Source organism: Mixophyes fleayi, chromosome 2 (genome assembly GCF_038048845.1).
Source record: "Mixophyes fleayi isolate aMixFle1 chromosome 2, aMixFle1.hap1, whole genome shotgun sequence".
Classification (NCBI taxonomy): domain Eukaryota; kingdom Metazoa; phylum Chordata; class Amphibia; order Anura; family Limnodynastidae; genus Mixophyes; species Mixophyes fleayi.
Genome location: NC_134403.1, coordinates 32,929,339 through 32,944,484, shown reverse-complemented (window position 1 = coordinate 32,944,484; position 15,146 = coordinate 32,929,339). Strand labels below are relative to the sequence as shown.

At 38.6% G+C, this 15,146-nt stretch overlaps 1 protein-coding gene across 1 annotated transcript in view; it reads right to left on the bottom strand.

Annotated features, from left to right (window-relative positions):
* The window catches only part of CNTN5 (contactin 5), a 1,124,282-nt gene that overhangs the window by 696,047 nt on the left and 413,089 nt on the right, over positions 1-15,146 (bottom strand). Inside the window, exon 3 of the mRNA XM_075198772.1 lies at positions 4,671-4,749. The gene's annotated coding sequence lies outside the window, so the exon portion shown is untranslated. The remainder of the gene's footprint in view (positions 1-4,670; positions 4,750-15,146) is intronic.

Sequence of the window (15,146 nt, the reverse complement as noted above, 5' to 3'; positions counted from 1 at the left end):
AATTCCCTACCACACGGACACACACTAGTGGCCAATATTATCATCAGCCAATTACCCAGAGGAAACCCATGCAATCACAGGGAAAACATACAAAGTCCACAAGGATAGGTGTTGAATCAGAACTGAAACCATGACTCAGCGCTGACATAAAGCAATGCTAACCACTGTGTCCCCATGCTACACATATATAAAATTTACCAGTTTTTGTGTTAAAGACTACACCGTATACTGCTTTTAAAATATTTATCACAGTAGAGTATCATTGATGCTCTCTTAAAACAAAACATTTTAGGAACCATTTAATACGAAAGAAAAAAGGCATCACAGATGAATCTATTTTAAGGAAACGTCTCTTGTAACAAGTTTCCGCGACACAGCCATGAAAGATTATAGAGCTGTATATTAATCTGACCAGTTTTACATATCTCTTCACACCTTCCGTTTTCCTTTTAACCCAGCCAATGGTTTCTGCCTCTCAGTGACTTGATTACTTTGATAACCTCAATCAAAAGGCAATTACCCAGCGAGGGCACAAGGTAATTATTCCCATCCATGGAAGATTGAAGGCACCTGAATAGACAGATGCAATTCTCCGAGCTTTGACATTATTGGTAGAAAAATTACCACTTGAAATTTCAAAGTCGTTGTAAAAAAAAAAAAAAAAAAAAAGTTGATTTGTTTTCAGGATTCCATCATTCTGGCTATCAGACAAAAATATAATATTTAGTTTTGTCTGCTAACCTTTGGCATATCAGCGGGCATCACTGAGGCTTACTCAGAGGGCCTATTGCTGATACCGAATAGAAGTCAGCTTGCCATTAGATACGCTGTAATAGCAGTGAAGCACACTACAAACATATATAAGGCCTGATTCAAGTTTGGACGCAAGTCTGTTTGCGTGCTTGTGTGAAATAGCTCCTTACGCCAATGAACGCAATTCCTCTCTGAACGCAAATGACACTGCCTGTGAATGGGGGGAGGGGAGGGACGGACGAACGTAGGTAATATTTGAGGGCCTGCCCTCGCAGATGCAGCCAATTCAAGCCCGTAAGTACTCTCGCTTCAGCCCTGTCATTTGCATCAGCTTAGGGCAAGTGCCAACAGATAGTGATGACTGACACAGCATAGTCTTTGTTTAGCACAGAACATGTGTATGCAATAAAGGAAGAGCATAAAAAAGCATTGTATGTTCAGAATGCATTAAGAACATCTTAATGTCATAGTTGCCTACTCACCTGTAATGTCCGGGAGACTCCCGAATTCCAGGAAATCCTTCCAGACTCCCGGGAGAGCAGAACAACCTCCCAGATCCCAGACAAATTGGTAAATTTCATGGATGGGGCGGAGCTTAGTGACACAAATCACGAGTCATCTTGGCCCCACCCCCTGCTGGTATAGGGCAAAATGGCTATGGTCGCTTAGGAGCGGGGCTTAGTAACACAATTTTCTGAGTCCCGACCCCCTCATGCCCACCTGCCCCTGGACCACCTGGAACCCAAAACAAAAAAGTAGGCAAGTATGCTTAATGTATGTATTTATCATAAAAAAAAATATTATTTTTTTACCAACCATATTTTTTATTAATGATTATACTGTTTGTTGCTCATTTATTTTATAATATACATTTTTGTGTTATGATGTGACCTTATATTGCACATATACTCTTACTTTTACTGCACTCTGTTCTGTCTATTAACATAAGGCCAGTAACATATAGGCAGGGCGTAATTACACTCAGATTCAAACCGAAACGCATCTTGAGATCCGCTTGGATTTGACTCTGGTGGGAATACATTCAAGTTCTGCACTGTTTTACCCGCAGGTTGCGTTCTTAATTGTATCAGGCCCATGGTCTGTGTAATACCCCCCAAGAGCTCCTCCGTGAAGCTGCCCGCTTTACATACCACTGACACTTCAAATAACTATCACAGAAATAAATTTGCAAACAATAGCGCTTCACACAGCAAAAAGCTAAACTAGAATATATTAGCAACAATAGTGGTGTGATAATCGTTCAAACAATGTCAGTAAGTGTGTACGACTCCCAAGCACTACTGTCCGAGGCTCTCCTACGTACATGGAAGATGCAACCCGCATCTAAAAAATACTTCATAAGTATAAAAATAAGCAATAACGCTTGACTTGACCACAATCATTAAATAAATGATGATAATCATCCAGAGAAAATTAACCATACTTGGTGTAAAGTTTCTCAAAACTTAGTAAAGCCCATCAATATGAAACCAATGGTCAATGAAAACACCCTTCTCTTCTTTCAAACAAACCCCTGGAGTGATGAAATGACTCCTCAGAAATTACACATATACCATTTGAAATAAACAAAAATGTACTGTATACAGTGTATGTTTAACTCCTATAATACTTATAATACATATATTGTTATACAGCATGCAAACCTGATATTGGTGAATCAGTGAATGATATGCCACAGAAAATCATGAAAGAAATGTGTTAGGAGACACGTGCACCAACTCCCACTTAAAGACTTTCCGAATTTTGATCAAATTATCTTTTTCATCCAAAACTTGTCATTTGTTTGTGATCCCTAGAATAAATTCAGATTCCAATCTTCTCCTACATTTCCAATATCTGATCCTTGCAGCGTACTCAGTGAATTTCGCTGTTGGAAAGCAGCCTACCAATTTACGTGGGACTAATGACATCACTAAGGCATGAGGCTCTTTGGGGTCGAGTCATATCCGTGGAGTTCCGCAGCAACCTAGCGGCTATGTTTCTGAGCAGAAATACAGCAATTACAGTAATGAAAACAATTCTATTTCTTGCTCACCACTCTGAGGTGTGATGAAAAATTTGTGAAAATTATTATTTAGAACATCATGCAGTAACATAGCTACCTGGTTACCATGGAACATCACGCCTAATAAATAACCCCCCTTGTCTGTATACTACAGCTACACTTTTAAAGGACTAGGAAGAATAGTTGGCTGGGCGGCAGTGCTGGCTATGCAAGGGTTGGCTTTGAGCATTAAGTGATTGACCAACATCCTACACTTGGATGACCTCTCTGACCACGTGTTCCATCCAGTGTCTCTGGCTACATTATGACAAATCTAGTGATTTGACTGGGGGGTTTCTAACTGTTGATATGACAATCTGTCATTATTCCCTTTCTGATATAAGTATGTAATAGCTAACTATCATATTGATGCAGTAATGCTTTCTCTGCCATCATGTGATCACCAGGAGCTGACTAACTGACAGGCTCAGATTAATACAACCGGTTATACTTTTAATGAACAGATAATCAGTTATATTCTACTAATCCAAAAATCATTTATACAAGCCCAGCACAAATAATATTAGGTAATTGTTGCTTTTGACATGTTCTGTAATTTTTTTAACAACAACAAGAAATTAAGCTTGCCTCATCCTCAAATGAATATTGCTATAGTGTATACTGTAATATGCTTACTCACATAATCTATTACATAGATATAACAAATTATATCATCCAGATTGCAAATTGCTTTATGAGAGAGATGAAACATAATATTCTTCTTTATACATCATTGTAAATCATGATCATGTGATAACATCATCTAGCGGAATCACAATTTTATGCCATGACATTTAACCTTTTCTCAGTGCCTCTCCTTCTTAAACTCCAAATCAGCGCAGAAACGCGTTGATCCCTTCAGTTTATAGATTATGATTGTGTGTCTATTGTAAGGAGCAAGAAAAACCATCTGTCATGGGGAAGCATAAAGCAAGGTGAAGAAAGCCCCTTTAAGCTCAGCCCCTGTACTTTGAGAAGTCGATAAAATGTGAAGAAAGCTAGGATGAAGATGGTCAATTAGTTGTGCTGTATGGTGTGGTTGGGAAGACATAAAGCCAAATTGTGCAAGTGAAATGCGCAATATTTCATCACCCAATGTAGCATGAGGGAAATTATTTGCGTAACAGTTTTATATATACTTGCCAACTCTTCTGGAATGTCCAGGAGACTCACGAATTCCGGGTAGGTCTCCCGGACTGCCAGGAGGTCAATGCATCCTCTCGCATCTGCTCACTTCCTAGTGAAGTGAAGTGGGCAGGACTAGAGCCGCCATGACGCGATTCTCAGGGAACCGCGTCATTTTGGCCCCGTCCGCGCTGTAAAACTCTGCATATCCTTTTATAATTATTTCATTGAATATATCGCCATAGCACATCAAGTGCTGAGCAGAAATCCTCTATCCCACACTAATGTGTCCAAGTAAAAGAGAAATTGTGTGTAGGCGGAAGTCTGTCTAAGAACATGCGTATGTAAATACTCAGTGAACAAAGAATCGACTTCAGGGGCTGCAATATATATATATTGTATATATGTTATTTCCCAGAAGCCACTTCTTCTGAATAGAAGTTGTTTTTTTGCACATTCTCAATAGGGAGCAACTTAACATTGTCCCTAAATCTATGTATTATTTCAGAGCTACAATCTTTCTCACACAAAGCTACAGTAGGACAAATAAGATGTGTTATCGACATTTATAGCTACTAACTAGATTTTACAGGATTTAAACTAACAAGAAGCAATAACTTATTTGCAATATTATTTCATCACCAATTAATATTTCAGCTGTGTCACATTTTTGCTTCTGGTGAAAGAAGTATCTTTTTAGAAAATACTAATAGTGATTAGGACTTACCCTCCCAAGTTTTTCACGAGCAATTGGATGCCTGCAGCCAATTGTATATCCAAATTTCAGAAATTGTTTTCTATCCAATCTAGACAAGAAAAAAAGAAAATGTGGAAGATTAGAAGTCTGACATTGTGATTACTTAACATTTCCCTTTTGGAAGTAAATCTTCACAGTTCTGTCACCACCTTTAGTCCCATTATACTAACGCCTCATCGAATTTACACTTTCACCACAGAGCCAAATCAAACACATAAATCAGCACAAAACTTGTTAGATTTTTATACGGCATAAACTTCCTTTTATAAAATAAAAATATACCACTACGGATAACAAAAAGAACTAAGTATGCACCCTTTGTAAAGGTTAATGGTGTGTACATTTAGATTTTCACGTAATAAAGGCACACCAACCCCACATTTTAACACTTCTCCATATGATTTATCTAATGAAATTCTTAAGAAATTTATTGTAGTTGCCAACAGTCCACAATTTCCAGGGACTGTCCCAGTTTAAAGATTTGTGTGTGGGAATATCTATGTTTTCAGCATTTGCCTACTACATACTAAAACTAATCTATTTTGCATGTCAGATGTAATTACCATCTACTCTTATCCTCTAGGTCTCATATGTTTATATGAATAGGGATGAAGATGAAAATTTAAAAAGTGCATTATAGTCGAGGTCAGTAAATTATATATGAAGGACAGTATCTTGCTTGATGTGCTTAGATGCATCTCATCAACAGCAATGTGTCTCTGGTAACAATGTGTACAGCTATGATAAATCTTGTATGGAACTCTTTCTGTAAATTTTGTGATGGTGTCTGCCACTAGCAGCAGATAAACATCCCACTGGAAGCACCAACATTGTTCTTGTTGCTATTCCACATAAGACCTTCTCTTCATGTGTGTGCTGAAAACTCCTCACCTCCATCTGCCCCATTCCACTTCCATACTGCACATAGAAGTACCATCTTTAAAGACATGTGTTTAGAGGTGTGGAGGGTGAGGAAAGGTGATCATGAATAAGTGACCACTGATGGCCATTCATGGCTGTCTGCTGCGTCTAACTCACTATATCCCATAAAATGTATTTACCTAAAGATTGAACGATATTTTCTCATTTACTTTACTGCGTCCCACACAAACACAGAGAGAAACATTTTAAAGTTAGAGATCACTTACATGCAATGTGCTAATGCATCCAGACGGCAATTGCGGATTAATGTGATTATATCATGTGAAAGCAATATTTTTATTAACCCACCCTGTAGTTGAGACGGGCATGGTACTTTTGCATTTCAGGAGATACTCATCTCTGACAGTAGTGAATACCCGACTGGTATTATTTTGTCAGTGAGGATGAATGTACATGAACCACTCATGTCCACAGCATATGGTCGGAATAAGGATCCTTTAGGCAATATAGTTCCAAGGTGACCTTGTCCTTTCTGTCGGTACTAACTTAAAATACAAATTGCCTTTTATGAACAAGCTAGATTTATGCACTTAGTTTTCACTTACTCTTCCTACAACAAAACACAAATCATAAAATAACGACATGATGAAAATATACACTTACCTTCACAGTGACGGCGTTGATTTCCATAGAGTCTGGTGTGCAATGGCTGGTATTTCCAAAGATGTTGCATGCCGGCGCTGGATTGCGACGTCAGGTAAGTAACAGATGTTTGGAGCAGCCTAACACTAACCCTAATCCTATGCCTAACTATGCCTAACCCTAAACCTAACCGTATGATTAACAAACCTCTTTAAGTGTCTTCAGTGACATCACAATCCAGCGCCGGCATGCAGCATCTTCGGAATTACCAGTCGACGCATACCAGACTCTATGGAAATCAACGACATCACTGTGAAGGTAAGTGTATATTTTCATCATGTCGTTATTTTACTATTTGTTTTTTCTGTAGGAACAGTGGTTGTCAAAATCCCAAGCGTTGGGATACCGATTACCATCGGTAAGCAGCTGTAAGTGCAAGATGGGACTCAATCTGCACATATGGCCGCATATGTAACTACTGCTTTGTGGGCATGCGCACAAGTAAAGAAGCATACTAGATTCTGAAACGGTAATTTGTGTCCCACGCTGCATGAGCCCCTGCATGTGGTCATAATTCAGTACTGCAGCATGATACTCAATCCCAGGGCCCCACTACAAGCTTTGGGGAGGGTGGCAATCCACTCTGGAGGCCTCAGCTCTGCTCCTCTGAGCATACATGGGGCTGATGCAAGTGCAGTGAAGCCCAATTTGTAGAACTATTCACAGATCTGGAATTACACACAGTTCTGGAACAACATTCAATACCCTGAAAATCACAGGTATACTACTTACTGTATGCACTCATTCAGAAAACTACAATCCCACAGATTGCCTCTAGGAAGTTCAACGCAAATTGTGTCACCCAATTTGGGGTGGACAAACTGTGAACTACAACCCCAGGCTGCTCACCAGAGCCCCAGAAGGCACTAGAAACATGCAGAGACAGTTAGACACTGAAACAAGTTGCACAAGCCCGCAAAAAACTGTCATTTTGGTGCCAGAATGTAGTAGGAGGCTTCATGAGATTTTTTTGGGGAAAGGGGGAGGAGCCAGAAACAGACTGGCTGGGAGTTATTATGTGTGACCATTGGCTGGGCTAATGAGTGATCTTCCAACAAAGAGCCACTGAATGCTATTGCTGAACTGTTGCCTGAGGGATGTTTGCAGCAATAGTATGTAAAAGCCAGATGTAAAATCCAGCCCAGAAGGAATCATCTTTAGAGTATAGGAAAAAAAAAAACTAGCATGCCACTTCCCATGAGATGTCTGCAGGGCTAATATGAAGAAAGATAAGTTTATTTTGCTTTGCTATGTTCAAGTTATTTAAGTGAGACTTCAAGCTGTTATTAAAACCTCTGACCTGGACTGTAATAATGCTATTCAGAGGTTATGCTGCTGTCTGAAGAGTTTATCCCAGCCAAATTTGCAGCATTTAAAGTTATCTGCAAGCTGACGCAGTGTGCAAGGGACATAGAGAGAAATTATTTTTCACAAGAGTCTGTCTATATTGCATCACAAGTTTGATTCTATAGTGAAACTGCCAAAATGGTTGCTAAGGAGAGAATTGCAAGTGGTTTCACCCTACAGTTGCTAGGAGAGATCTTCTTCCATTTGAAGGATTACTAAATGGAGATTGAGTTCTTCACACTGAAGATCGGTTATTGTGCAGAGTTGCTGTTGTATACACTGAGCTCAGGAGTCACGCATGTGTCCAGTTGATTTGATCTTGTAAAAATAAATAAGCTTCATGTATCAGCGGAAACTTTGTTTTAAACCTATAGATTACAATTTACCCCTTGGATTCTGTCTATCATAAAGTAACCCTAATCTACAGGCATTTCTTCTAAAGCTAACCTGAGCAAGCTGGACTAATTCTTTTTGCATCTCTACTGATTGTTGTGTGGTACGTATAATCAGTTTAATTGCACTAAAAGTATTGTAATTGCTTTGTCTAGAATATCTGCTGCTGCAGCATTTAGTGTAATTGTCTAATTAACCCATTAGCAACCAGTTGTCTCTTAAAAGTATTTATCCAGTGATACCCATTTCACTGAAGCACAGTGCTTAACTTCAAAGTGAGATATATTTATACAGTGACCTATATGTTGTGGCGATTTATGTTTGCATATTGCTGATACTGCTGAACCCAGGTTCCTAAAATGTTATTTTGTGACATGTTGAATAACATTGTGTATTGATGGTATTGTGGTATTACTTCCCTACACTGACGCTACTTATCTGCTTCTGTGGTAAAACCTTATGCCACAAGCAAATAAAATAAATCCATGAGTTTATGCAGTTTCAGTCCTGTGTTCCTTGTTTTATTTCAACACTATTGGGGGGACCTTTGCCTCTCTACCATACTACCAGCCTATACACTACTTCTGGGGTGCCAACCATCCTCGTCTTAACACTCAGAAGTGGAAGCTCATATGGGGATTTACTGCACATCCATAGCGGATGGACCAACATTGTCGGTTCCTCTCAATGCCGGAACCCATAGCTACCGCGTCGGCTGCTCCGTCACTAGTTCCGCCACTGATCCAGTATAATAATACTTTAAATACTTAAATGAACTTTAATGAAAATGCATGAATAATAAAAAAGAGAGAGCATTGCTTCTTCAGACAGAACAGACGCAGATTCTTGCAGTATTTCAGGCTTAACGAGAACAAGCAAGTACGGAAGCTTCCATTGACAAATCGTTACCAGCCAGGACTACCTGGAGATTAAATTAACCATTTAATGAGCCAGCTAAAGAGAATGGGCTCTATTCCAATTAATTTTTTTGTAAAAGATAATGTATTATTTTGTTTTTTATAACTTTATTTAGTCTTATTATCTCGACCAACCTTTCTTGTTGGTGGCAGTTTGTTGATGTCACTGCAGACAATGTTCACTAAACAGAATTCAGAGAGAAACTCTCCTGCTGCTCTGAGATATGCCGGTCACCCTGTGGTGCCTTTTAATTCTGTGTAGCAAACAGCATTGCTTCTGTCATGATCAGAGATAGGCACGGAATGGAGTTGATACAGACATAATCTGCAACTTCTTTTAATTATTTTAGCTACATAGGACCCCTGTGAATTTTTAGACTTCAAAACAATCATTACTGATTATGAAAAGCTAGTGTTCTTAATTCCTTTACTTTATAATGTAGTAGAAGATAAATATTGTAATTTCATGCTAGTATATACAATTTTTATTATTTTCACATATGGTAAAAAAAAAAAAAAGCGCTATAGAATGCCTTTGTTCTCTGATGCTGAATGAGTTGAATATTTTATGTGACAAGATTAAAAATGTTGCTTATGTCTATTCAGTTGTATACAATCTGTATTCTGTAAAGCGCAGCCTAGTATACTAGCAATGTTCCCATAAACCCATAAGTATCCCCTGTATAGCAGAAACATGTAAAGGAGATTAACGAGACAGTATATGAATAGGACATGTATAAAATGTTTATAAAATGTTTAATGTATTAATTTTTTTTTCATACAGAGCCGCCTTTGACACAATGATCTTCATGCACCAATTAGATACAAAACTTCCTATCACTAATTTGTGCTGCTGGGAGACCCTGCTCATTCCCCAATATAAGGCTCGGTCTGTTACTTTATGCTGCCTCTATTCCCATCCTCGCATCACAATACTGTCCCTGTCATATGCAGCCACTAAAATATCACTCATCTCCTGATATACACTGTGCTGCTGGGAGACCCCACTCATTCCCCTATATAATTTTCAGTCTGTGACTTCCTGCTGCCTCCATTCCCTTCCACACATCTTAATACTACTCTGTCACATGCAGCCCTGTCCTCACTAGCACATTGTCACAAGTGGACAGGTCACTGCTCTAAAATCGGCAGTAAAAATTGAAGTTACATGCTTGCAAAACTAAGCTTGATACATAACAGACAAGCAGGAGATGAAGGATAAATACAATAAGTGTCACAGTTAAATATAGGAATACAGCTAGGAGCCACGAATATGGTGAAAAACACTCTATGTTTATTTGCAGAAGTGTACAAATAGCAGGTAATCATGAATTTGTAGTAAATACCAGGTGCGAAGCTGATGCAGGAAGCAGGAGGTAAAATGAACTTGCAGAAAACACCAGGTACACAGCTGATGCAGGGAAGCAGGAGGTATGGAGAGATCCTGAGCAGCAAATAACCAGAAGCCTATCAGAAGGCAGGAACAACAAGTAGGAACAGGATGTGACAACAATAACCAGCAATGAATGCTGGGAGAGACAAGTATAAGAAGGACACACCCAGGTGCAAGGAATAATTAGTGAACAGGAAGGTTAACTCCTAAAGCACAAGAAGCAGGCACAATTGCAGCACCTCTGGTTATCAGAGGTACTGCTGCTAACACATAAAATGAAACACAAATAATAAAGTCCAAAACTCCAGGAGACAGGAACTGCCATTACAAAGCAGCAATCTGTAAGCAGATTGTTACAATAAGGTGATGAGACCCTAGTCCAATGGACTTTAAAAATGGTGCTGGTAATAATTTGTAAAGAAACTTATTAGCAGTAGCACTTTCTCATTTTCCCATTTGTTTACTGTGCAGTGGCCAGAATTTATATGATGCTGGTCGCAGATAAAAACAGGACTAAACAGGGCTTTATGTATAATATTGAGGTTTTGGCTAAGCAAAAAATGACACCAGTCTATTTAATCTTAAATAAAGCAGTGTGTGAGGAAAGCAGAAGCTAATGACACAATATTATAAATCATATGCAATTGCTATGAGCATTATGCTGTGTAAGGCCTGTGCACCAATATTTTATATGTGGTGATGTTATCAGTGAATTATGGTATATTGGGACGTAATGTCACCCAGCTGGGGGCCATGTAACAAATTTGCAATGTGCATTCAATGACAATTCTGTGAAATTTAAATGGCAGACTTTCAATATAGTTATCAGTTGGCTATAGTCAAAACATAGATGATATAATGTGCATAGTTAGTAGCTAAGTTATGCTTACTGTTACAATTAGGATAATATTCTAAGACAATTAGGATAATATTCTAAGGGTAGGTAAACAATGAAGGTTTTTCAGCCAAATGATGGGCCAATCACCCGATAACTGTCTGCTTGGCCACATATCACTTTAGTGTGTATACTTACACGAGGAACGACAGTTATTCCAAAGTCCTGATTGTCGTTTCATTTTTTTAGTCATACTGTTAAATAAGCTCGTTCCAATCATCTTCCGATCACAACCTCCAGAAAGTTTACAGAGTCATTCTGACAATTAACATGTCCTTGTGACTAAATGTAGAGAGTGCTGTAGATGAAATAGTTTGTTTGGTCGTTCCGAGACTGAATATTTTGTTTCAGAGTCACAGAAGCTAACAAAATACGTTATGACATGTGGATAGCTAAAGCAAGGCGGTTACTCAGTGTGACAGGAATGAATGAATGCATATTGTGCTGTCATTCTCTAAATGACTATAGGACCAGATGAAGAGCACCGATCTGTAGGTAAATCGTGTGTAGTGTGTATACATGAATCACCCAGCCAGTCGGACCTTCAGTTGTAGGTACAATCATTGTAGATAACAGATTGGTTGAAAAATTCCCCAGTGTGTACCTAGTCTAAGTCTTATGTCCTAATGCAATTATTCAGCCAGGCCTTGCTCAACATTCTATTGTGTGACCAGCAGCCTGGCTATTATTTACACAGTAAATATAACCACAAGAGGTCCTGCTAGTCTTGATAGCAAATGAATAACAAACTGTATTAAAAGCCAAGAAGTTATTTTGTTGTGCTCGGTATTGAAGGGACATTATATACTGCATGAGTTGTAATGCCAGCATTTCTAAGTAGACCTTTACTAATTGAATAGGTTATTTTATCCAAATTTAATCCTTGTATCCAAATACATATTTTGATAGTAAACATAGGTCTTAGAAGTAAATGGGTATTGAATAACTCATACAGGAGAAGTGTGCCTATAAAAAGGTACAGGCCAGAGCACAGAGTGCTGAGTCTGTGTGATCTGGTGGCGAGACTGGAAGTCTGAGACTTCATCTCCAGAGCCCACAAATCCAGTTTGGAGTGATGGAATGACGAGGACATACTTTTATCTGAGGGATATAAACATCTGGAAACAGCGGTGAACTAACGTCTGAGATTTGGCTATTTTGTTAAATTGTTATTTAATTGGCAATTATTAAATTGGGACATTGCCATCGTGCCACCATCCTAGGACTTTGCCTTGGCACATGCTGGACTACTGTTACCCATTTGGTAAAGAGAACATTGCCTGTTAAAGACTGTTGCCATTCCATTGCCATAGATTGTTACTGTCGTTGGCTTGAGTGTTCGTAGAACCCCATATCCTCACACAATGAATGGTTTTTAGCTTGTATAATATTTATATTAAGACTTGCACAAACCTTATAAATGTGAAGCACAATTGGAGGGGGGGGCAGAAATTCTCAAGTTTATCATCTGAACTGCTGGCATGGACTTGCCAGTCTATAATTTCCTGTGTTTGACCGATATCTATAAAACCACCTTTGGCTTAAGCAAAGTTAGTCACATTTTTGTGAATACTCTTCTTTTCTTCACACAAGTCTTCATTCTCTATAAAGTAACTCACGGTCAATACAATACATTTGATATTGTGGCTACCCAGTACAATAAGAGGGAGTAGAAAGATAGTGACAAGTGCAGAAAAAGTGATTTTATTTTTTGCACCAGTCAGTGCATTGTAAAATATATATATTCTCACCAGTTGAGAAGATATTGCCTGGGTATTGGCTAATAGCGGTAAGCAGTGAGAAAAACATTTTTTGCACCAATCATTATGTTGTAATCAGTTAAGACAGCATGGTATTAATAATTGGTATATCAACAGCTATATGGTTAGTGACAAGTAGAGATGACCCCTGTGTTTTGGTTTTGGTTTTGGATCTGGATTAACTTCGTGTTTTGGTTTTGGCAAACTCGGCCCGTGTGTTTTGGTTTTGGTTTTTGATCCCGTTTTTTTTCTAACATCCCTATTTTTTTTTCTAAAATCGCATAATTTGGCTCTTTTTGTGTTCCTACATTATTATTAACCTCAATAACATTAATTTACAGTCATTTCCAGTCAATTTTTGTCAAGTGACAAGAACACTGCTACCCCTCCTGTTTCTGTATGAGCAACGGCACTGAGCAATGGCACTGGACACTGGAGAGTGACAAGAACACTGCTACCCCTCCTGTTTCTGTATGAGCAACGGCACTGAGCAATGGCACTGGACACTGGAGAGTGACAAGAGCACTGCTACCCCTCCTGTTTCTGTATGAGCAACGGCACTGAGCAATGGCACTGGAGACTGGAGAGTGACAAGAACACTGCTACCCCTGTTTCTGTGTGAGCAATGGCACTGGATCTCCTGGGGAGGGAGGTACTTATGGAATCCAAAACCCATGAGATCCGACAACGCAACAATGTTTTGTCTCGATTCAGATCCGAGTATGCGCGAAAGTACCGAGTCGGCTCGTGAGCCTACTCGGATCCCCTAAGTTCGGGTGGGCTCGGTTTTCAGAAAACCAAGCCCGAGCATCTCTAGTGACAATAAAATAAACAATATGTTTTGGATTTATTACAGTACTGAATGACACAAAGAAAAGGAGAATGTAAAGATATAGGCAATTTGTACAATGGAAAACAAACCTATAAAAATCAGACTCCAATAGTTTGAGAATCACTATAGATCTGAATGTACCAAGTGTGCACAGAGCAGAAAATGATCAGGTCACTGATAAGTTCTAGCTCACATCACAATCCCACCAACCGTATTGGAGTAGTATCCACAGATGTTTTCCCCTAGAACAATCCAGGAAGAATGAGTGTCAGAGGGACTGTAAACTCCTTTATTAAAGCAACTGACATGTGACCTGTGTTTGTACCTTGCTGGTTGGTTTATTTCTATCCCATACATTCTGATTGCCCCCTGATTCTCCAGGAAACATAAATTAGTTATATTTTCTTACAAATGTGGATTGATTCACAATTCCACAAATCTCTGAAATCTAGATTAGTTTCAGAACCGGACAAATCAATATGGCCATCTCTATTTATCAATAAGGTGACTTTATTTACAAGATACTGTATACAGTTTTACCTAATGACATTGCGCCAGTCAGTAGCACAGTTGGCCACAAATGTAATTTTCTCATTCAAATCACTAACAGAAAACTCGAGGGACCAAACCAAAAAGTCTTTGACCTTTGTGCTAAAGATCCATTTATCGCTCATGTGTGCCCTGCATCGATTCAAATGCAGAATGTTTAATTTCATGATGCAGTTTACTAAGCCAGTACCTTTTTTATAAAACGTACAACTAAATTAGTCATGTGAACCTCTACTAATTAAGGTTACAGATAATTCCCCTGAGTACAAACTATCATCTAGCAGAAAAATCAATATAACAGAGCTCAGCTAGCAGGGAAAACAAGAAATTCAATTAGAATCATCTGGTTGAAATAATACAAATTTTTAGCAGGAATTTTGTACAAACTCAGCAAGTGACTTCCTAATATCCTAATGTAAGATTCCAAAATACTATAGAAATATTAAACATTATAATATCATGGGCAAATCCTATTATGAAGATATTAAGTATTAGAAAACGAGTTGGTCTTATGAAGCTGGTTACTATAGTGGTGTGGTAGCAACATTTCTTTTGACAGATTGAAAAAAAAAATCAACATATCTTTTTTAATAAACTTCTATACATTGAGCTGTCATCCAATTACTCTATTGCCTTTTCCTACTGAGCTTGTGCTGCTAATTTGCGAGTTATTTTGTAGCTCTTTCTTACCAATTTCCCTTTACTGGTAACCTCTAGAGGTTGAGCGCTTCTTCAACTCCCTTTTTGCATTAACAGCTGTCAAATTATTAAAGTAA